A 25,681-nucleotide genomic window follows, 5' to 3' on the forward strand; every position below is an offset into this window, starting at 1 on the left:
TTCCTGTCTGCTGGAATCGTTGCCATTATCTTGAGATCACACTTTGTGGCCCTAGTATTCTACCCTCACAACGTCATCAATATGTGTTCTTTGAGCCATTTTCAACACACAGTCACCATTAGCAGGTATTGAAACGTCTGCACACTTACTCGCTGCACCTTACTCTGACATACACCAACACAACTCTGCGTATGTGGACTGCTGCCAGCGCCATCATGCGACGAACGCAGGTCAGATGCACCGCATGGTCATACCCCGAGGTGATTTAAACCGCCCACCAGAGCGTTGTTTTACCATGTATCAGCATTATCCTTAATTTATGAACATGAGTGAGTACATCAAAAGGGAGGAATAATTGTTATAAATTACTTGTAGGTATTATATACTTCAAAAAGAAGTTAACTATTACAAATTTTTTGAGACAAAATAGGGCGTTACTATCAACAATGTAATGTGTCTTTTCGTTTCCTGGAAGTTTCACGAAGTGCACTTAGCGGTTTCTGAAATAAACGACTCGATTACAGCGTCACAACTTTTGGGTCGCTGCAGTCTGAAACAGGGAGCAGTCAACACGAAGTGTTCCGAATGGTGTCGACTTTTAACGATCAGTTCTTGGAGTCGGCGGTCGACTTATCGTGCCCTCAGTATCTCTAGTCTATTAGGGCTCATAATATTATATTTTCTGTTGTATAATGCCTGTTGATAATAAGATCGCTACATATGCGGCCCGAGGTGCCTCCTCGCTATGTCAGTATTGGATCCTGAGTAAAAAGCTTTGACAAACACTGGTCTAAATTATCTGCACCATTCCAGCAAAATTTGATGCTCAGGTTGTAATTAGGCTGTTTAGGTTTTTGTGTTGGTAACAACACGTAGCACTCTCTATGAAAATCACTGACTGTGGTGTGTGCAGTCTGTAGCTGGTTTGCATTGTTGGCATACTCGCTATTGTAGTGTTGGGCAGTTGGATGTGAACAGCGCGTAGCGTTGCGCATTTGGAGGTGAGCCGCCAGGAGTGGTGGATGTGGAAAGAGAGATGGCGGAGTTTTGAGAGTGGACGATCTGGACGTGTGTCCATCAGAAAGAGTAAATTTGTAAGACTGAATGTCGTTGTTGTTGTTGTTGTTGTCTTCAGTCCTGAGACTGGTTTGATGCAGCTCTCCATGCTACTCTATCCTGTGCAAGCTTCTTCATCTCCCAGTATCTACTGCAACCTACATCCTTCTGAATCTGCTTAGTGTATTCATCTCTTGGTCTCCCTCTACGATTTTTACCCTCCACACTGCCCTCCAATGCTAAATTTGTGATCCCTTGATGCCTCAAAACATGTCCTACCAACCGATCCCTTCTTCTAGTCAAGTTGTGCCACAAACTTCTCTTCTCCCCAATCCTATTCAATACCTCCTCATTAGTTACGTGATCTACCCACCTTATCTTCAGCATTCTTCTGTAGCACCACATTTCGAAAGCTTCTATTCTCTTCTTGTCCAAACTAGTTATCGTCCATGTTTCACTTCCATACATGGCTACACTCCATACAAATACTTTCAGAAACGACTTCCTGACACCTAAATCTATGCCCGATGTTAACAAATTCCTCTTCTTCAGAAACGCTTTCCTTGCCATTGCCAGTCTACATTTTATATCCTCTCTACTTCGACCATCATCAGTTATTTTGCTCCCCAAATAGCAAAACTCCTTTACTACTTTAAGTGTCTCATTTCCTAATCTAATTCCCTCAGCATCACCCGACTTAATTTGACTACATTCCATTATCCTCGTTTTGCTTTTGTTGATGTTCATCTTATATCCTCCTTTCAAGACACTGTCCATTCCGTTCAACTGCTCTTCCAAGTCCTTTGCTGTCTCTGACAGAATTACAATGTCATCGGCGAACCTCAAAGTTTTTACTTCTTCTCCATGAATTTTAATACCTACTCCGAATTTTTCTTTTGTTTCCTTTACTGCTTGCTCAATATACAGATTGAATAACATCGGGGAGAGGGTACAACCCTGTCTTACTCCTTTCCCAACCACTGCTTCCCTTTCATGCCCCTCGACTCTTATAACTGCCATCTGGTTTCTGTACAAACTGTAAATAGCCTTTCGCTCCCTGTATTTTACCCCTGCCACCTTCAGAATTTGAAAGAGGGTATTCCAGTTAACATTGTCAAAAGCTTTCTCTAAGTCTACAAATGCTAGAAACGTAGGTTTGCCTTTCCTTAATCTTTCTTCTAAGATAAGTCGTAAGGTCAGTATTGCCTCACGTGTTCCAACATTTCTACGGAATCCAAACTGATCTTCCCCGAGGTCGGCTTCTACCAGTTTTTCCATTCGTCTGTAAAGAATTCGCGTAAGTATTTTGCAGCTGTGACTTATTAAACTGATAGTTCGGTAATTTTCACATCTGTCAACACCTGCTTTCTTTGGGATTGGAATTATTATATTCTTCTTGAAGTCTGAGGGTATTTCGCCTGTCTCATACATCGTGCTCACCAGATGGTAGAGTTTTTTCATGTCTGGCTCTCCCGAGGCCATCAGTAGTTCAAATGGAATGTTGTCTACTCCCGGGGCCTTGTTTCGACTCAGGTCTTTCAGTGCTCTGTCAAACTCTTCACGCAGTATCTTATCTCCCATTTCGTCTTCATCTACATCCTCTTCCATTTCCATAATATTGTCCTCAAGTACATCGCCCTTGTATAAACCCTCTATATACTCCTTCCACCTTTCTGCCTTCCCTTCTTTGCTTAGAACTGGGTTGCCATCTGAGCTCTTGATATTCATACAAGTGGTTCTCTTCTCTCCAAAGGTCTCTTTAATTTTCCTGTAGGCAGTATCTATCTTACCCCTAGTGAGACAAGCCTCTACATCCTTGCATTTGTCCTCTAGCCATCCCTGCTTAGCCATTTTGCACTTCCTGTCGATATCATTTTTGAGACGTTTGTATTCCTTTTTGCCTGCTTCATTTACAGCATTTTTATATTTTCTCCTTTCATCAATTAAATTCAATATTTCTTCTGTTACCCAAGGATTTCTATTAGCCCTCATCTTTTTACCTACTTGATCCTCTGCTGCCTTCACTACTTCATCCCTCAGAGCTACCCATTCTTCTTCTACTGTATTTCTTTCCCCCATTCCTGTCAATTGTTCCCTTATGCTCTCCCTGAAACTCTCTACAACCTCTGGTTCTTTCAGTTTATCCAGGTCCCATCTCCTTAAATTCCCACCTTTTTGCAGTTTCTTCAGTTTCAATCTGCAGTTCATAACCAATAGATTGTGGTCAGAATCCACATCTGCCCCAGGAAATGTCTTACAATTTAAAACCTGGTTCCTAAATCTCTGTCTTACCATTATATAATCTATCTGATACCTTTTAGTATCTCCAGAATTCTTCCAGGTATACAACCTTCTTTTATGATTCTTGAACCAAGTGTTGGCTATGATTAAGTTGTGCTCTGTGCAAAATTCTACCAGGCGGCTTCCTCTTTCATTCCTTCCCCCCAATCCACATTCACCTACTATGTTTTCTTCTCTCCCTTTTCCTACTGACGAATTCCAGTCACCCATGACTATTAAATTTTCGTCTCCCTTCACTACCTGAATTATTTCTTTTATCTCGTCATACATTTCATCTATTTCTTCATCGTCTGCAGAGGTAGTTGGCATATAAACTTGTACTACTGTAGTAGGCATGGGCTTTGTGTCTATCTTGGCCACCATAATGCGTTCACTATGCTGTTTGTAGTAGCTAACCCGCACTCCTATTTTTTATTCATTATTAAACCTACTCCTGCATTACCCCTATTTGATTTTGTATTTATAACCCTGTACTCACCTGACCAAAAGTCTTGTTCCTCCTGCCACCGAACTTCACTAATTCCCACTATATCTAACTTTAACCTATCCATTTCCCTTTTTAAATTTTCTAACCTACCTGCCCGATTAAGGGATCTGACATTCTACGCTCCGATCCGTAGAACGCCAGTTTTCTTTCTCCTGATAACGACATCCTCCTGAGTAGTCCCCGCCCGGAGATCCGAATGGGGGACTATTTTACCTCCGGAATATTTTACCCAAGAGGACGCCATCATCATTTAATCATACAGTAGAGCTGCATGTCCTCGGGAAAAATTACGGCCGTAGTTTCCCCTTGCTTTCAGCCGTTCGCAGTACCAGCACAGCAAGGCCGTTTTGGTTAATGTTACAAGGCCAGATCAGTCAATCATCCAGACTGTTGCCCCTGCAACTACTGAAAAGGCTGCTGCCCCTCTTCAGGAACCACATGTTTGTCTGGCCTCTCAACAGATACCCCTCCGTTGTGGTTGCACCTACGGTACGGCCATCTGTATCGCTGAGGCACGCAAGCCTCCCCACCAACGGCAAGGTCCATGGTTCATGGGGAGACTGAATGTCATGAACTGATAAATATATGATGACTTTCGAACACTATTAAGGTAAATGCATTGTTTGTTTTCTATTAAAATCTTTCATCTGCTGACTATGCCTATCAGTAGTTAGTGCCTTGAGTAGTTTGAATCTTTTATTTAGCTGGCAGTAGGGGCGCTCGCTGTATTGCAGTAGTTCGAGTAACGAAGATTTTTGTGAAGTAAGTGATTCATGAAAGGTATAGGTTATTGTTAGTCAGGGGCATTCTTTTGTAGGGTTTTTTGAAAGTCAGATTGCGTTGCACTAAAAATATTGTGTGTCAGTTTAGTGTTGATCACAATAAGTAAAGTAATGTCTGAGTATGTTCAGTTTTGCTCAGCTGTTTGAAAATCAAATAACGTAAGGGGTTTACCAGCACAGTAATTCATATTTCTTTTTTTAAGGGGATGTATCAAGCAAGGTGCCTGCCAGTTTTGAACCAGTAATGACGTAGCCTCAGATATACAGTGTTGCAATCACTTAGTTTGTATTTAATGGAATGGCTGCAGATTTCACCTCCAGTTGAACGCAAAACGTCTATACTCATCACAAAGTGGTGTCGCACACCGAATCAGAGCTGTCCTGGTCGTTTACAAAAGCCTTGAAAATAGCTGCACTTGACAAAATGGGTTCTCGGCAATTACCTCGCAGAATTCTTAAGGCGGCTGTGACGTCTGCAGCGGCGCGGCGCTGGGCCAGCCCGCGCTGCGCTAATGAGCTCACCTGTCTGGCTGCGCCGCCGCCACCAGCCGCCGTCCCATTCAAGAGGCAGCCGCCGGCACCTGCAACACCGCACAAGCGCCAATCAGACCCCAGCACAGCGTCTCGGGTGCTGCGAGTACTGGGTTTCGCTCGGGGGAGAGTCAAGTGAGGGGTCGACGAACAAACGCGAGGTAAGGACGGGAGCAACAAGGTACCGAACACATGAAAAACCTGATGCAACAAAAAAGTGATCAGTAGGGTTCGGGTTTTTAGGGACGCAAATATTTTTGTGCAAATATAGATTTTAAACAACTCTGTATAATTACATTAACAACTATTTTTCACTTATTAACACGTATTGTGATTTGTTCAATGTGCTAGATCTTTCAGTTAATTTCATTTCACATTCGTCTTACTTACACTGCTGGTCATTAAATTGCTACACCACGAAGATGGCGTGCTACAGACGCGAAATTTAACCGACAGGAAAAAGATGCTGTGATATGCAAATGATTTCTCATACACAAACAGCTGTTGACCGGCGTTGCCTGGCAAAACGTTGTTGTGACGCCTCTTGTAAGGAGGGGAAATGCGTACCATCACGTTTCCGACTTTGATAAAGATCGGATTGTAGCCTATCGCGATTGCGGTTTATTGTATCGCGACGTTGCTGCACGCGTTGTTCGAGATCCAATGACTGTTAGCAGAATATGGAATCGGTGGGTTCAGGAGGGTAATACTCAACGCCGTGCTGGATCCCAACGGCCTCATATCACTAGCAGTCGAGATAACAGGCATCTTATTCGCATGGCTGTAACGGATCGTGCAGCCACGTCCCGATCCCTGAGTCAACAGATGGGGACGTTTGCAAGACAACAACCATCTGCACAAACAGTTTGACGATGTTTGCAGCAGCATGGACTATCAGCTCGGAGACCGTGGTTGCGGTTACCCTTGACGCTGCATCACAGACAGGAGCGCCTGCGATGGTGTATTTAACGACGAACGTGGGTGCACGAATGGCAAAACGTCATTTTTTCGAATGAATCCAGGTTCTGTTTGCAGCATCATGGTGGTCGCATCCGTGTTTGGCAACATCGCGGTGAACGCACATTGGAAGCGTGTATTCATCATCGCCATACTGGCGTATCACCCGGCGTGATGGTATGAGTTGCCATTGGTTACACCTCTCGGTCACCTCTTGTTCGCATTGACGGCACTTTGAACAGTGGACGTTACGTGTCCCGGCTGTACCCTTCATTCGATCCCTGCGAAACCCTACATTTCAGCAGGATAATGCACGACCGCATGTCGCAGGTCCTGTACGGGCCTTTCTGGATACAAAAAATGTTCGCCTGCTGCCCTGGCCAGTACATTCTCCAGATCTCTCACCAACTGAAAAAGTATTGTCAATGGTGGCCGAGCAACTGGCTCGCCACAATACGCCAATAACTACTCTTGATGAACTGTGGTATCGTGTTGAAGCTGCATGGGGAGCTGTACCTGTACACGCCATCCAAGCTGCGTTTAACTCAATGCCAAGGCGAATCTAGGCCGTTATAACGGGCAGAGGTGGTTGTTTTGGGTACTGCTTTCTCAGGATCTATGCACCCAAATTGCGTGAAAATGCAATCACATGTCAGTTCTAGTATAATATATTTGTTCAATGAATACCCGTTTATCATCTCCATTTCTTCTTGGTGTAGCAATTTTAATGGCCAGTAGTGTACGAGAGTAAGAACCTGTGAGCTATTTAGTCTCAATATAAACGTCTCTTACCCTAAATGTAGAGTGTAGGTTCGTTATTTTATAGGGTATTTCGTATGCAAATATTTATTAAACTCTAGGACATACAGCTATGAAACTTGGGACATACATTAATAAATCTCCAAGCTTAGATTTGTGCCCTGTACTGTGGGTTTAGATTGGCACCAGCCGCGTAGGTTGGACATGCTTCCTCTCGGCGGTGAGGGGACGTCTCATGTGGTAGCGCGACATGAGCGGCCAGCGCGGCGGAGTGCTGGAGTTGTGTTGTGGACGAGCGAGTGCCGACCAGAACGATGGAACAAGCCCCCGGCTGAACGTGAATATGGCTTCTGGATGACGCACTGTCAGTTAGGTAGTGTGTTCGGCCAAAGTTCCCGCCTGGCTTGTTTTCTGTTCATTCGTCTGCAGCGCGCCGCTTATGGACGACTGATTTGTTTCTTGTGGAACGTGAATTATGTACCTCATGGCAGACTCGTTTTGAGGGTGCTTATTAACTAGCAAGAATGAAGTTCGGTGTGCCTTGTTGTATGAGCAGGTCGCATGTGCGTGTTGATACTAACTAGTATTTACAAACTACCTCCGTGCCCTGTCACTGTTTATAGAAGCGCTTGTGTTTATGTTCTGTGCATCACTGGTGTCTAATACTGTCGTGTTGCAGGTGCGACCTGGGACGTTGTTCTTATCGTCCTTTCTTTTATTATTATTATTATTATTATTGTTATTGTTATTCAACCCGCTGGTACGATCCATATTCGACGACTGGATGAAAGGGGAGCGCCGCCAGGAATTCAAACCAACAAAAAGGAAAGGGAAGGAACCATTATATATGTATATTGAGGTATGGGTAGTTACCCCTCTGTGTAATCCTGTTCCCGATTGTACGGTACATGTTAATTTAATGTGCCTGGAAGGTATTTGTTCCCTGTGTATTATATTTGTTCAGTTTAAAGTCAAAATATGACGATTATACTTCCAGATGTCATGTCTTGTTTGTAATGATAGATCCCTGTACTTGACAGGACGAAGCGTAGTGGTTAATAACTTTTTTTAAAAAAAATGTTATATCTGTTCTAAGGCGTGTGACCTGATATTCTTACTTTGTATATTTTTGGGGGGAATTATTGAAAAAACGGCCGATGCAGCCCCAAACAATATTTTTCGGAATCTGAAGTAAATGTTACTAAGATTATTAAGGGAATTCCTCCTCCTGGTTTCATAATGAGAAGACTCATACGTTATCTTTGGTGGCTTATGTACATGATAGCTTACTTTTCAAATAAAATTCATTTTGACATATATCACTGAAATCAATCTAATGCTCCATAAACGCGCTTCATATTACAAATGTTCAGTAAGTATTTAACCAGCAACACGAACAGTATCACATCCATACTCTAATTCCTCTCGTACCCGGTAAGCATGTCCGTCCTCACTTATGTCTTGGCAGTACGGATCCGTTTTTCCAACTCTTCTAGGTTCTGTGGTAGTGTTTGTGTATTAAAGTTGCCCTGAAATAAACCCGACAGGAAGAAGTCACAGGGCAATAAATCCGATTACCGTTGAGGCCACCTGAGTAGTGCTGAAGTCGCCGGCAGTTTGGCAATCAATGCGACAGCTCGGGAGAGTTTCATTCAGATGTTCACGCACTTGTCGAATCCAGTGAGAGGGTGCCCTGTCATGCCCGTCTTGATGGAAAAGTTGTACTCGATCAGTCTCGCAAACGAGCAATTTTCTAGCATAGCTAGATACTGATTGCCGTTAACCGTGTTTCATCAAAGAATAATTGGCCGTAGTAAAATGAGTGCGATATCGCACGAAACATATTGACTTTAGGTGATTCTCGCACTTGTTCAGTCATTGCATATAGGTCTCGCAGGACCCAACATTGTGTCTTTTTACTTTCCCACATAGGTGGAAACTAGCTTAATCGCTGAACGCGATGCTGTAAGTGAAAGTGTTACTGTCAGTAGCATACTGAAGCTGGTCAGAAAATTAAACACTTCTGCGTTTGTCGTCATGATATAGAGCCTGTAAGACCTGTAATTTGTATGATTTCGTAACCAACCGTCACCTCAGAACACACCAAATTGTTACTGTAGGCACCTGTAACTCCCGATTGGCACGACGAGCTATGTTCGAAAACGGTTTGAATTCGTGCACCATTTTCGTCGAAAACACGAGGCCGACCAGGATTTTCCTTTCAGTCACATCCTGTATCTACAAACTGTAGATACCATCTTCGAAAGTTCCACTCATTCAGAGGATCAGTTTGGTACGTCAACCTGAAAAGTCTCGGCACTGTAATCACGAGCCAGCCGGTGCGGCCGAGCGGTTCTAGGCGCTTCAGTCTGGAACCAAGCGACCGCTGCGGTCGCAAGTTGGAATCCTGCCTCGGGCATGGATGTGTGTGATGTCCTTAGGTTAGTTAGGTTTAAGTAGTTTTAAGTTCTAGGGGTGCCCTGATGTTAAGTCACACAGTGTTCAGAGCCACTTGAACTTTTTTTTTTTTTTTTTTATCACGGAATTAGACTCCGCAAACTCGAGAACACAAAATGACTGCTGCTGTGAAGTAGCCATGTGACGACAATCAAGCAAACAGATGACAACCAACTTCTTGCGGCAATGTGTGTAAACGACACGATGCATTCATTCCACCACTAACTGAGTCGTGGCGCAGCGATCGATACTTTCGACAACATAATGTTTTGTATTATGTATATTCCTTTTGAAACACTCTGTATTTCTGAATATTAGCTTACAGCTGTGTTTCCATCATGTTATCGATCGCACCCACTACAGAAGCCAGCGATTACCTGATCCACAGTCACATTGCATCACGTGTTTCGCTCGATTTCTAGTGCTGCTACGTGCAAGAGAATACTGCGGAGCCTAAAGTAACAGCAGCAACATGTTATTGTTAAGTTGCAGAATTGAAGGACAATAATTTTAGTTCAGATGGACGCATCCTGCTCTGCCAACCTTGTGGCTGGTTCAAATGGCTCTGAGCACTATGGGACTTAACATCTATGGTCATCAGTCCCCTAGAACTTAGAACTACTTAAACCTAACTAACCTAAGGACAGCACACAACACCCAGTCATCACGAGGCTGAGAAAGTCCCTGACCCCGCCGGGAATCGAACCCGGGAACCCGGGCGCGGGAAGCGAGAATGCTACCGCACTACCACGAGCTGCGAACCAACCTTGTGGGAAAGCAATACAAGATGAACAGCGATCGCAGATTACGTACCACCTGGAGGGTGAAAAACATATCGCTGCAGTTTCGTGTCAGATCAAGAAATGAACTCTAGTTAGTCACGCAATTCCACGTTCTTCATCAGGACCTGATACATTTCCAGTTTATTGTGAAAGTTTGTATAAGGTATTTGTGTTAGCCGGCACACTTGTTTGTAAGTTAAATAATACTGTGTTCAGGAAGTTTCTCTGCAGATATTCATATCCTGACGCTCCTGAAAAGCCAACGCTGAGAAAAAAATATCTTCCAAAGCGTTAGTAATAAACTCTCCAGCAGATTCGTTCCTTATGTAAATATGAGAAAAACTAAGTTACGATGGACGAAACTTCAGACTCTACTGAAAACGTCATTACTGGAGTATTAAAAACTAACGAACTGATGTCGAAGAAATATTTTCTGCTAACAAACCAAAAAATGACTACTGAGAGCCATGTGATGGCTGCAAGATTATTTAATAAAGCAAAGCTAATTTTGTGGCTTGGTGGTGTGAAGTCTGGTAATGTTTTACTGTTAATAATAGAGCTGCACCGTATATCAAAATGGCAGCGGCAGGTCCTCTTGTTAAAATGATCCGTGTTACATCCATCGCGCACGGTTTACACAGAATATGTACAGAAATTAAATCAGTATATTCTTATCCTTTTAAATCGTTTTGTAATGGGGAATGTGTGTTCATTAAGTCGCCGAGAAGAATTCAAGAGTTCAAGACTAAAAATGGCAACGCATCACTGGAACCCAACCCATTAACAACACGATGGGGAAAATTTGGCTTTCTGCTGTCCAGCATAAATGCAGAAAATTTTGATAGTTTAGCTAAGTTACTGAACAAAGATGCTGGAACTTCAACTGAAATCCCTAAGGAAATGTTAATTGACCCAGTGTTAAAAAATAAATTGCCATATATATCTGCTAATTTGTCTTTCCTTAGCAGCACACATGAGAAACTTGAAAAGGGAGTGATCCTGCTGTTAGAAACAGGTTTGTGACGTCGAAAAGAATCGTGATATTCTTACCGGATCTACAGCACAAATGTTGCAAAATAAACTCAGACATTTGTTTGAAAACAATGGCGGGTTTCAAGCCATGTGGAAAATTTCAAATGTTTTAGATGGCTTTCAAGACGGAAATATATGTGGAGTGTGAGTGATGTGCCCTGCTATAAATTTGCCAGACTGACATCTTGAGACATGGAGCACTCATTACCCCATAAGGCAGTGTTTCATGATATTCATCAGTCATTTGTGTTGGACAACTTGAGAATGAAACTCATTGTGTATTGTGATTTTTCAGTAATCAGTGAGGCATGGTATAAATTGTATTCGTGAGTACCGCACATTGTTCATTTTTACATAAACTGGGTTATAATTAACATTAGAACACTAAAGGGGGAAAAATTACATTGCCACTAAACCATCGTGAAGTTTACTGTGCCACATTTTATTCAAAGGAAGTCATAATTCATAGGTTCAGCATTAGTTAATTACAATTATTAGATCACTAATGGGATGTTACACACGAAATTAAGTATAAAAAGTCCTGTTTTATACCCTAATGCAGTCGTAAATTTTACGAGAGATTAATAATCTCGCATTCGGGAGGAGGACGCTTCAAACCCGAGTCCGCCCATACCGATTTAGTTATTCCGTGATTTCCCTAAATCGCTTGAGGTAAATGCCGGTATGGTTCCTGTGAAATGGCATGGCCGATTTCCTTCCCATTCCTTCCTTGGTCCGAGCTTGTGCTCCGTCTCTAACGACCTCGTTGTCGACGGGACATTAAACACTAATCTCCTGCTCCTCCTCCTCTAGTAATCTAGGATTTATTATTTTTATTTTTGCTACAAATTTCAAGTATTTTTTAAGAATTTCCTGGAACTCCGAGCTCCAGTAATCAGGCTGTTGAGAAAACTTCGATCACCTAGCCGCCATCATTATATTCAGTCTTTCCTTGAACCGTTTGTTACTATTCTTGTGCAAAGGTTATATGTACTTTGTGATCAAAAGTATCCGGACACCTGGCTGAAACTGATTTACAAGTTCGTGGCACCCTCCATCGGTAGTGCTGGAATTCAATATGACGTTGACACACTCTTAGCCTTGATGAGAGCTTCCACTCTCGCAGGCATACGTTCAATCAGGTGCTGGAAGGTTTCTCGGGGAATGACAGCCCATTCTTCCCAGAGTGCTTCACTGAGGAGAGTTATCGATGTCGGTCGGTGAGGCCTGGCACGAAGTCGGCGTTCAAACACATCCCAAAGGTGTTCTGTAGGATTCAGCTCAGTACTCTGTGCAGGCCTGTCCATTACAGAGATGTTATTGTCGTCTAACCACTCCGCCACAGGCCGTGCATTATGAGCAGGTGCTCGATCGTGTTGAAAGATGCAGTCGCCATTCCCTAATTGCTCTTCAACAGTGGGAAGCAAGAAGGTGCTCAAAACATCAATGTAGACCTGTGCTGTGATAGCGCCACGCAAAACAACAAGGTGTGCAAGTCCCCTCCATGAAAAACACGACCACACCATAAGACCACCGCCTCCGATTTTTACTGTTGGCACTACACACGCTGGCAGTTGACGTTCACCGGGCATTCGCCATACCAACAGCCTGTTATGAGATCGCCACATTGTGTACCATGATTCATCACTCCACACAACGTTTTTCCACTGTTCAATCGTCCAATGTTTACGCTTCTTACAACAAGCGAAGCGTCGTTTGGCATTTACCGGCGTGATGTGTGGCTTATGAGCAGCCGCTCGACCATGAAATCCAATTTTTCTCACCTCCCGCCTAACTGTCATAGTATTTGCAGTGGATCCTGATGCAGTTTGCAATTCCTGTGTGATGGTCTGGATAGATGCCTACCTAGTACACATTACGACCCTCTTCAACTGTCGGCGGTCTGTCAGTCAACAGATGACAGACGAGGTCGGCCTGTACGGTTTTGTGCTGTACGTGTCCCGTCACGTTTCCACTTCACTATCACATCGGAAACAGTGGACCTAGGGATGATTAGGAGTGTGGAGGTCCGTGAGTTCCGCGGAGCGTCCCATTCTGCTCTCTCACGATGTCTAATGACTTCTGATGTCGCTGATATGTAGTACCTGGCAGTAGGTGACATCACAATGCAACTAATATAAAAAACGTATGTTTTTGGAGTTGTCCGGATACTTTTGATCACACAGTGTATCTCCGGCCGTAGCTGTCTATGACGATATGGGCTTCAGCGCTTTAGATTGGCGCTTGGAGCTCTGGGGAGTTGTGTTGTGTGTGTCCCGTCACGTTTCGACTTCACTATCACGTGGGAAACAGTGGACCTAGGGATGTTTAGGATTGTGGAAGTCCGTGAGTTCCGCGGAGCTCCCCATTCTGCTTTCTCATGATGTCTAATGACTACTGAGTTCGATGATATGGAGTACCTGGCAGTAGGTGGCAGCACAATGCACCTAATATGAAAAACGTATGTTTTTGGGGGTGTCCGGATACTTTTGATCAAATGTGTATATTACTGGAAAGTCGTTGTTACATTCGTGTAACAACTTTTGTTAAACCCTTTGTCATTGTGTAGTGACTACAATGCTGTCATAGACTGATAACTTGCTTGGTAGTTAATGTTTCGGTATTATTTTTAGAATGTACAGACTTTTGGGTGACGTTTATGACAGAATGTGAACTAGGTAACACACAGGGTTAAGTGGGTTAAAAGTAAAATACATTAGACTACACTACATGCTGATTTTTTATACCTTTGGAAAGTGTTTTATGTTGCTCCGTTATATTACAGAAATTGTTAAACGTCAAGTATCGCGTTCTGCGCTGTTCCTCTTTATCTTGATTCAGCTTCATTTGCCTCCCCTTTCATTATGGACCTTGGAAAGAATAGTATATTTGAATGAATGTTCCACTCCGTGCTTGTTGTCAGCTTAAAACTGTGGGCCAGACCGGGACTCGAACACAGAACACTGCATATCGAGAGCAATGTTCTTACTGTCTGAGGTATGTAGGAACAACTCACGGCCTGGGCTCACCTTTAATTCTCTCAGTATCCTTCTCTTACTCAAAGTCTTCACAGAATATTTTCTACATACATTGGTTCACTTCTCCGAAGACTGGAAAACAGGAGGGGGCTATTGGCAGATGGGTAGCAGTGAGTGAGGGTGCTGAATCGTGTCTGAATAGCTCAGGGCGTAGGCCAGGCCTGGCCAAGATTTACGCTATTGGAGAGCCCTCGCGCTCCATGAATGCAGCCGAATCTGCTCAATACTTCGGCTTCACCCACTAGTGTGGTATTCCGAACAAGTTGAGGAGTGAGACGGCTATATGCCGGGTGGTGCACACGAGAGGAACTTAGGAAGACGTGTTGGCAACACAGGTGACTGCTTATAAGAGGCGGCTATTGCAGCATACTTGTCTAAAAAGGAGATGACATTTTCAAATTTTTAATTTTATGCCAAATATTATATTACCTAATAATTTCATAACAGAAAAAAACGTTCGCACACATCTTTGAATCAAGCTTTGAAATAACTTTAGAGGCTTGTCTGTGGAGCCAAGCATATTGGTCTTGGGGTAATATTTTACCCTAGTTCTGTACATTCCTGGACTGGACCAACCGATCGCTGAGCTGGTGCTACACTGTACGTCTGTCACCTCAAGTTGGAAGTAATGCCACATATTAGCAGCCGAAAGCGAGAATGATCTGACAAATAACTCGAAATCTGTTTTTAGTCTTGAACGCCTTGAATCTCTCTGAGATCTCGTGGTGAAATGCTTCAATTACTGATACGAAATCGATCGTTTCTGGCTCACAAATAACTGCTGTAAGTTACGAGAGACATTCCATGTCGTGAACTCAGAGTTGAATTTTCCTTGGGACTACATTTTTTTTGATAACATCAAAACTGTACGCCATTTTTGTTACCAGGTGATGCTCACTTTTCATTAAGACACTTAATGAATTCAAATATTTGGCGAACATAAATGATTTTGTCACCACCCTACTTACCCTGCACGCAGATTTCTGTAATGGCCGCCTTCAGTTCAGCTAGCAGTCACTGGCCTTCGTTAGAAAACAAACACATCATATCGTCTTTGTGACAGGTGATGTAATGAGGTTTGAATACGCGTTTTTCCAGCTCATAATAGTGCTGTGGCACATTAAGCACTTTGCATGGCGTTTAAAAGCTAGGGTAAGTAAAGCAGTCCCCATTAGGCATTGAAAGACGTGGCTTCCCCTCTTTTTTTTTTTTTCCTTGGACAAGTGCGTGGATGCCATAGTATTCCTAATAAAGAACATAAATCAAATCAACGCAAATGGTACTGTGGTACTGTCAGCAAACAGTTTTGCTTCCGATACGGCGATCGATTAGCTCTAGCTTCATCCAGCTGCAAGCTGTTCGTGTTCCTCCTCGCCCCTCAGCTCCTCCAGCCAATACGCTGAGAGCGCTGGACAGGAACGCAGCCGGACCACTTGCCCTCGTGGAGCGTTTTTTGGTCAGACCTAGCGTAGACCACTGCCCGCGGAAGGTAAGGTTGCGGTCTGGCATACAGCTTTAATCTGCCAAGGCGTTTCAGTATTAAAACTACCCTCTACTTGTGGTGGCCATCTACATGATAAGGATCTTGGTTGATCGTACTGCCACACATATCACTTTAAACTGTACATTACTTTTTTAAATATTTTTCTAAAGGTATGTTTGAATATGTCCGCAGCTCGTGGTCTTGCAGTAGCGTTCTCGTTTCTAGCGCAGGCGGTCCCGGGTTCGATTCCCGGCGGTGTCAGGGATTTTCCCTGCCTCGAGATGGCTGAGTGTTGTTGTGTCGTCTTCATCACCATCATTCATCCCCATTTACGGTCGGAGGAAGGCAATTACAAACTGCCTCCGCTAGGACCTTGCCTAGTCGGCGGTGCGGGTCTCTCCGCATCGTCCCCTACGCTCCTCGGAGTATGGGACCTCGTCATCATCATCATCATCATCATCATCATCATCATCATCATCATCTTTGAATATTTCCCTATTCTGCCCCACCCACTGAAACTACTGCATAAACGTTGAAATTATTAGAAATGTCATCTTAAAATTAAGACAATGTTTTTTAATGAACAAGATAAACTAAGGAATATGGAATATGGAAAGTCGCTAACAATAAGGAACCATTTTCATGTTGTCTGAAAAATGCACAATTATTTTTAATGCTTAATACTAAGTTACTATTACTATTTCAATTACTTTGTTGAATCCAATTGCTCCTGCACCAGATTTAGTTTCTGAATTGTGAGTAGTCAACACAGGATGCTTAGTAAAAGAATCCTAGAACGTAGTCCTGTCCAGCTAGACAAGTTTCTTTGACGAAACTGTGTGGTAAGCAATTTCTTTTTGGTAGCTGACAGGCTAATGATCTGGCAATGAGATATTTCATCGTTTAACTAAAACGTCAGCTCTCCATTGACTTCAGGTATGCTACCACCCAGTCTTCCTGTTCTGCAGTGAACATGTTTCTTAATTTCCCATCTGATTTGCCACCTCTGTTGTTGGGATTATTCTCAGCATAACGAAAGCAGCTTTCTAACGTTGATTTGGGTGTGTTAAACTCCTTAGTTGCCTTTACAAATTAAATATCAGAAGATTAAACGTCTGGAACTACCATTTCCACTGATTTAATACTCAATTACTGTCTATGAGTCTTCTAATGTAAGTTCACACTACCTGGACATGATAGAAAAAAAAGAAGTTTATAGTTCTGAAATCTAGTTACTTGAAAAATGAAGTGGCAGTACGGGACACTATCCCATTCTGCACAGTATCGTTCGATCCCAAGATTATGTGTCAGGTTAACAATTTTTACAGGGCATACATAATAACTGACGGATTTAAATGTATTGAGTATCTAAAGTACAGCAAAGGGCATGCACTTTGTGTCATTTAAAGGAGTACACTTAAGAATAAATCACTTATTTGGTGTTTAAATTCACCAAAAGTTATAGAAAACAACTGGAATTCTAAAGGACCACTGTTCACTTACAAGTCGCACTCCAAGCCAAGTCAAAATGGCTATCGTGGCTTCCCTTCCATTCAGAGACAAAGCTCCACGTCACTATAATAGTTTTCAGCATTCTCCAGTATAGAAAACTTCACAATCCTGCTGTTCTCTTTATTCTGTTGTGCCACAAGTTTCTCTACATACGAAGTGTCTACCTCTACACAGTAATAGATTGTTTCTCTAGACAATGAGATGCTAGTATTGTGTTTGTCCCGCGTCTCACAGTTGGAAATTCCACTACAGCCCATTAGAGTCGACCCAGCGCCGCTTTGACGGCCGCTCAAACCAGTCAACGCCGCTCATCAGTGTCCGCCATCATGGATTATCCCCCAGCAACTATCATCTACAGACCACCTTCCTCGCCTCCCACCGCCACAACATGACCTCTCACTCATGCCTCTACATTTGTCAGCCCTTGCCTACAGTGTCCTCTCCCACCACAGCAGTAACACATCCATCTCTCTGTCCCCAGCTTCCCCTATATTTTCTCTTTCAAACACGACTCATCATCAACCAAACCCACCTGATCAACCTACAGAGAAACAGTTGCCTCAGGTGATATCACCAGCGTCACCTCACAAAATTCCACCACACCACCCAACTCACGCTGTGCTGAACGATCTGCACATCTCTCAGATAATCCTCAACAACGTCACATCCGCCAGCCCCCGTACCCCAACCATCCTTCCCTACAACAGCCATTAAAAGACAAACAAAAAGCCAAAACACTGAAATTAGTTCCACTCCAATGCCAGAGAAACCACAAACTGATCTTAATGACACCCAGCATATGGACACAACTCCTCCCCCTCCAACATCTTCCTCTACCATCGACAATTTCATCCTCTCCAACCCCAACCCAGATCCAAATTTCCTCAGATCCAAATTACTCACCCTCGAACTCTAAAAATTCCTAGCAAGCCTCCAAATCCAACAAATCTTCCATAGAAGAGACATTGTATTACTTAAGTCCTTGAACCCACGTTCCACAGTGACCTTCTCTCCAAAATTCCTTTAGTTATCTTTGGTGACAATGCCTCCTTAACACCCTTACCACAATATCCCATGCCAAACAACCCCAGCTTCCAGGCACCCATTGTTCTCCTACCCTCACTGCATTGATCACCAATGTCGATATTGAGATCACAGATGACGAAGTGGAATCTGAACTGAACAACCATCCAAGTTTAGAAGCTGAAAAAGTCCTTTAGTTACCAATGGTCGTGAGCCCACTCGCCTTCTCTGTGTCTTTACTGAGTCTGCCCTAATCATAGAGAGCACTGATATGCAACCACTGCTATAAGATCGAACCTTCAAACTCCCATCTTCAGTTCTACCACTGTCAAAAGCGTCGTAACTACAATGATTGCATAAATGCAGACTGAAAAACCCACACATGTCCACACTACAAAGACTCATCTTCCCTTAAACATTATCCTAAACTTGTTTCCCCTCCTACCTGCAGCACCTGTAGTGACTCCCAACCACCTAGTCTGTGAAATACAAAACCGAGCCTCAACCAACCAAACCTGAACTCACTGTCCCAATCCTTTTCATTGGTACCCCTATTCAACCTAAAAACTCCCCCCAACCAATACCCACCTCTGAAGTTATCATCAAACTCATGACAATCATCCTTCAAAATGTTCATCCATTCCAACATACACACACCCTTCAACAAATCTCGCTTGCTACGCACCCCAAGCTACCTAGTCCCAAAACCAGGTCCACTTCCTTTCCACTTCCACTTGCTTTGACACCCGAGTCCAAGTTCCAGCTAATCCTTACTCGCACACATCACTCTTATTCGTAATAATGGCGTGACAGCACTATAAAATCCTGTTCCACAACATCCACTCCCTAGCCACTAGTAAGCATCTTTTAGCGCATACCCTGTCCCAACACAAGTCCATATATTTATCCTTAATGATACGTTCCTCCAACCTTATCACATCATCTGAACTTATTACTATGTCCTTCACCACACAAATAACCTCCTTCCACTGGCCAGAGGTGAAGTTGCAGTTGACTACCGCAAGAATATCTCTGTTCAGCCACAACCGTTACATAACCCTCTCAATGAACGCCTCGTCTTTATCCTCTTATTCCAAACCTTAACCATCGCCTTTGCCACCATTTACATCCAACCTAATCATCGCATCCCCTATGACTTCCGCACTTGCACAGAATATATCTTTCCCACCTATATCACTGCTGCTCATGACAAGATCAATAGTAGATCCCCCACAGAACTCCAGCAGTGGCCTCAGTTTACTGACTCCCTGCAAGGTGATATTGATCCCACCCCTTACTACACTTGCCCCAAAAGCATCACCACCCCATATGTCTTCCAAGCCTCAAGCCTCTTCCAACCTCCTTTGATGTCTCACTACAAATGTTGTCGATTCGACTGGAAGTGACCTCATACCTGAATTCTTCCCAATCATCCACACACAACCTAATCCCTGTCCACCCCATCTCAATCTTCATCCAAGAGTTATCCAAGACTACCCCCACACTATCTGGAATGACTACTGAGAATTCATGGAAACCCAGATTAGAAACCATCGCCTGACCTTCCAATAAGCTGACGATATCCCTCATGCCACATCCCACCAGCAACAGACCTTGTCAGGCACTCTATCCACGCACATTCCTACCAAGACTATATATTCCACCATCCCACCCTTCTACTGCTTTGAGAATCCCATTGCATGTCGCACTGTGAGTGAATTCATGACCAGGATACATACACAAACCACTGCCAAATACCGAAGTGGCCGTGCGGTTAAAGGCGCTGCAGTCTGGAACCGCAAGACCGCTACGGTCGCAGGTTCGAATCCTGCCTCGGGCATGGATGTTTGTGATGTCCTTAGGTTAGTTAGGTTTAACAAGTTATAACTTCTAGGGGACTAATGACCTCAGAAGTTGAGTCCCATAGCGCTCAGAGCCATTTGAGCCACTGCCAAATACACACAAACATCAGGAATTCCTTAAAAAAAAAAAGTTGGGAATGGCGCCAGAAATGCATCAGACTCAATATTACACTCCCCACTAACTCTTCCAAGTACTGGAAAACGTTTCATCGACTCATTGGAAATAACCTCATACCTCACTACCTGCTCCTCTCTAACAACCAACCCTTACCTGACAGCTGGAGCGAAACTGACCACTTTGCATCCTATTTCTCTGACATTTTCTCCATCCATGATGACCCTCATTTTGATTACCCCTTGTCCCCTACCATCCATGAGTGCACTAACATTGCTGTCTACTCCTGGCTCCCTGCTTCCAGTATTTTGACAACAAAAAACAGAATTAAATACATGACATAAACCAAGTATTTCACAAACAACGCAACACATCCCCTGGGTACGACTGCATCGCCTACTGACAGCTTAAGTAATGCCCCTCACCTTTCTAGTGACCCTTGCACCCTTCATAGCTCTATCCTCTCAAAAGGTTACTAATCCTGAGCAGTACAAAACCTTCATGATCTTACTTTTCCTCAAACTGCACAAACCCCCTACTGATACATTGTTCTACTACCCCATCTGCTTCACCTCAATGTTCAACAAGATCTTCAAATCGATCAACACTTTAACTAATACCACCTTCCTCCCATTAACCAGCGTGGCTTCTGTTCCAATTTCTCCTCTGGTCACCAGCTCCTGCACATCACCCAACACCTAACCCAAATACTCAACTCCCCTAAATCCTCTATTTTTGTCTCCTTAGATACAGAGAAAACCTGCGACTGTGTATGGCATTCCGTTTTCGTTTCAAACTCCGGACATACACACTTCCATCTAACTATGTTCGCCTTATTGCATCCTTCTTCTCTAATCGCCCATCCTTTGTCACTATCAACAATGTTATTTCACCTACCTTCAATCCCACTGCAGTAGTCCGCCAAGGCTCTGCCCTTCTCCTCTCATTTGTAATTCTCTGGACTGCGGATATGCCCAAGCCACATCCACCAATCTACCTCTTTCAGTAAGCTGATGATCCCACTTTCCTCGCCCTCTACCCTACACACCAGAAATCCAAATGATCCCTCCAAATCTACCACAGTCACTTTACCTCCAAATGAAACGAATGGCTCCTCACAGTCAACCCATCCAAAAGCAAGGCAATACAGGAGGCACCACCCTCACCTTCTGTCTCGATGACTTCTACCTGACTATTTACAACAGTCTTATCCAGATAACTAACACAATGAAATATCTTGGACTAACCCCCACATGGCAACAAACGTGGAAACTTCACCTGCTAACCAACAGAATGGCCACTATAGACTTAGTCTACTAAAAATACTAACAGGCCCAACTTGGGGATTTCATCTTTCTACTATTCTCCATACCTAGAAAACCTTGATGTGACCCATTCTCTGCTATGCAAATGCTGCACTGAAACCCCCACACCAAATTTCTATAAGTCCCTCCAAATCCTTTTATACGATACGCTCTGTCTCACGTTCTACAACCGTTTACATTCCTCCACGTGGATCCTCTACCATCTCATAAAATTCCCAACGTTCCTCACCCACATGAAACATCTCCACAACTCCTTTACTATCTGCATACTATGTTCCAATAAGTCTATTGTCTCCCCTCTAATCACCAACCCTGGTATGCTGCTGTACCTTCTCAGATGCATCCCTCCATTCCTACATCTACACAAAGACCTTATACTATTCCAACGCAACTTCAACGAACTCCCTCTGCAAGACAATGAGATATGCCCCGATATTTAACCATTCTACCAACTTTAAGCCTTCTCCACCTATTCCACTCCAGATCAGGGTTCCACTCTATTTTCTCTCTCCAATCATCCTTATCCCTTTCCTCTTGTGACAAATACCTTATCCAAATACCACACTGCTCCCCACCCTCTGTCTTTCTCAGCGTCTATCCATGTCAGCTCCTACCTACAACCTCCATAGTTTTCCTTTCTAACAGATCCTTGTCTTTTTACCCCCACCCATCAACTGTATGGAACATATTCTCTCCTCCCTCAATACTATTCACCTAGTGCAGGTCCTTCAGATTTTAAGTGGAAGTGCAGTGCTCCAGGGTTTTTATCAGAAGAATACCACCATTCTGCTATGTGTTTTTAAAATATATGTATGTTTTCTTTTTTAAAATGTATATGTATTTTCGTTTCTCATCTGCCATAATTGATTTTTAATTTAAAGTAGAAAAACAACCCTAATGCTTGATTCCCATTCTCATATTTTTTAATTCGCTTGACCTAAGAGCAGAATATTGTAGCACTGACAGCCCATCACCCGCCCATTTGGGAGGAGGTGGTTGAAATAACAATAAAGGAAAAACAATTACGCTCCATTGTCTGGTACTCCCTCGTAACATGTCACAGTATAATATATCCTTTAATTAATGTTCAAATTTATAACTGACTTTATTACTGCTTAGACTCTGAAGCACAATTAATGTAAAAATAGTGATTATTTAGTGTTTTCATAATAGCCACGCCCAACTCATTGTATGCAACAGTCTACTATGTTTCGTGATTATTGTCCGAACTTTCACACTGAAGCGACGTATTTAACCACGATAAACAAAGTTGTTTCCTTCCAGTCTACCCACGTCGTTAAGTTTTTACGCACACCTGGCTCAAACATGAGCTTCAGGAAACCGTTAACTAGCAGTACTATGCTCTGCTGTTGCCGCATTAACAGAAGCACGTCACATCCGAGGATACAGTATTACTCAGTGTTTTGTGTTGTGCTTTTTAATGACCGTATATTTCAGGCTGTTCTACCCTGTTTTGAAGGTATAAAGGTATATGGAGAAAGAAAACGAATAAGTCATAAGAAAAATATTACTTTGTAACGCGCCACCGGAAGCCACGGGCCCTCATAGCACAATACTCGGAAAATGTCCCTGAACAATGTCCAAAAAATTCTCGGTTGATTTCTGGTACTATGTGTGGATTATTCGTCCACGCTCATGGAACACCGGCTAACGATTACCGTCGCACAAAGGAGAGAAACTACTTTCACTAGAAACTTACTAGGAAATGACGTCAAAAATGACTTTCTTGTGCAACACATTTGTCGAGAGTTTATGGAGTTTCGTGATCGCGTCGAGTTTACGAAAGAAGGTAAATGGAAATGTCGTGTGGCTAGGGCCTCCCGTCGGGTAGACCGTTCGCCTGGTGCAGGTCTTTCGATTTGACGCCACTTCGGCGACCTGCGCGTCGATGGGGATGAAATGATGATGATTAGGACAACACAACACCCAGTCCCTGAGCGGAGAAAATTTCCGACTCAGCGGGGAATCGAACCCGGGCCCTTAGGATTGACAGTCTGTCACGCTGACCACTCAGCTACCGGGGCGGACCGAAAGAAGGTGTGTGGAGTGGATGGTGGAACTCAGTTTGGTTGAGGGTTCCGGTGGCCGTGGTATGGGGCGGGGGGTGGGGCGGGGGGGGGGGGCCTTGGTTCATTTGAATCTGACTTTGTAGTGACGATGCGCCCTGTTTGACGACAAGGGCACTGTGGTCGCACTGATACAACGCTGGCACGTAGGGACCGCTTTTGTAAGGTAAAAGTCAGTGTCTTGTGAAGGTTACAGTTAAATGTCAGTAATATAATGGCGGTAAAAGTCTTCAGGAAATCGTAAGATGAAAGACATACATCGAAGCTGTAAGAGTTCACAGGTTTCATTTTGACGTCACTTTAGAAAGAAAAACGTGGTGTTAATGTAAGACGTGTATATTTCTATTGTCAATTGTCAAACCACAATTTTTGAAAGATGTTTATATTTTATTAATAGGATTAAGTAGGAATAATTAATATTTGTCATGTTGGAAATAATTGTGGTAGCAGGGAATGTCTGCACCAAAGTATTGTTGGCAAGGGAGACCGCAAATTGACATAATTTTAAGAACGGCGGGAGAGACCGCGTGCGGATACATTTTAAGAATAGAGCGGGAAATACCGCGCATTGATACTTTTTGTAATGGTAGCAGGGATTGCCTGCACCAGAAAGCATTGTTGGCGGCAGAGACCGCACTTTAGCGTTCATAGGAAGTCAGTAGCAAGCGAGAAGTGAAGCGAGTCGGTAGCAGGTCTGAAGCGAGAGGTTGAGAGGAGCGGTGTGCCCGCCAGCCACCAGCTATGATTTATAAGAAATTATAAACGGATGTGCAGATACATCAGCTAACTATTATCATAAGAGGAACTAATATTATTGAATTAATTTTTTTTGAAACTCGAGACTACTGAAGGTAAGTTTGCGCAATGCAGGTTGTAAGATTATTATAAAAAGTAAGTCCCATTTGAACGTTTGTAAAATCATTTCATTCAGAATATAATTAATTTTTGCCACCAATATTGCATTACTGATTATAATCCATCCCAAGAACGATCAACGTAAAACGTTGCAAAATTTTATAGTTGCCAAGAAAAAGTGTAACTACGAAATACGTAACTTCAGTCAAATTAATTAAAGAATAACGTCAGCTTTGCTATTAAAGAATAACGTCAGCTTTGGTAATAAATACAGCCACTTATAATGACAGCCCACCAGCAGATAATAGAGTATAGTAAAACAGAGTAAGTATATTCATGTCACAGTTCAATGTAGCAGTCAGATGGTGATCCAATAACAGTAAAAAAAGGTAAGGAACAGTTTTGGGGTATTGCAGGTAACGACTGAGCACCACGACGACGACACATTCTATGTTTCGTCGAAACAATCAGAAAATAACTTTTAATAAGCAGCAATTAAATTTGTATGCGAAGATTGAGAAAGAGAATAAATTTCAAAGGGAAGATTTCATTTGTTATTATTAAACAAGAGATAGAAATCCTAAGGAAATGTTTCATAGGTTATTGTAGAAGGGAAAGTTGCGTAAAAAAAAAGAAGAAGAATATATACGTATAGAGGAGAGAAGGTTTCATTAATACATCAATAAATCATAAAGTATTCTCTTGGCGTATTCGAATTAATTACACTGCGTCTGTTGATTCATTTGTGGTACAAAATCCATCCTATTATCGTCTTCCAGTTGCAGGATATTACGTGCGCTCAAAACCTGAATAATGAAATGTAGTATCAGTATACGTACTCCAGAAACAGCGGCTGAAGAGTTCACACGAATGTGCATATACAAATGTCAGTTAAAAATGTTATTGCAAACTTTGACTTTCACGTACATCTCGGGGGACGATTTCCACACTTGGTGCAGTAGTACACTGTTCCACATCCACTCATTGGTTATAGGTTTTGAATTAATATTCAGGAGTCCAGTTTATGCTACGGAACAAAAATTAGGCGACTATTATAGCAAAATCAATTTTCACGACACAGTTCAATCACTATTTATTGACGTTTTCTTTTTCTTTCACACAATGAAATTAGCACTGGTGGGACGGTTTACAGTTTTACTTTAATAATAATTTGAAACTGAGCCCCCAATAGCAGTAATGTAGGCTGCTATAAACGAAAATTACTCAGTCAAGTCGA

The 25,681-nt window shown here is 42.9% G+C and overlaps 1 long non-coding RNA gene across 1 annotated transcript in view; it reads right to left on the bottom strand.

The window, feature by feature from the left end:
* The window catches only part of LOC126092397 (uncharacterized), an 848,619-nt gene that overhangs the window by 295,951 nt on the left and 526,987 nt on the right, over positions 1–25,681 (bottom strand). Inside the window, exon 2 of the long non-coding RNA XR_007521329.1 lies at positions 5,149–5,207. This is a non-coding gene — a long non-coding RNA (uncharacterized LOC126092397). The remainder of the gene's footprint in view (positions 1–5,148; positions 5,208–25,681) is intronic.

Source organism: Schistocerca cancellata, chromosome 7 (assembly GCF_023864275.1).
Source record: "Schistocerca cancellata isolate TAMUIC-IGC-003103 chromosome 7, iqSchCanc2.1, whole genome shotgun sequence".
Taxonomy (NCBI): Eukaryota; Metazoa; Arthropoda; class Insecta; order Orthoptera; family Acrididae; genus Schistocerca; species Schistocerca cancellata.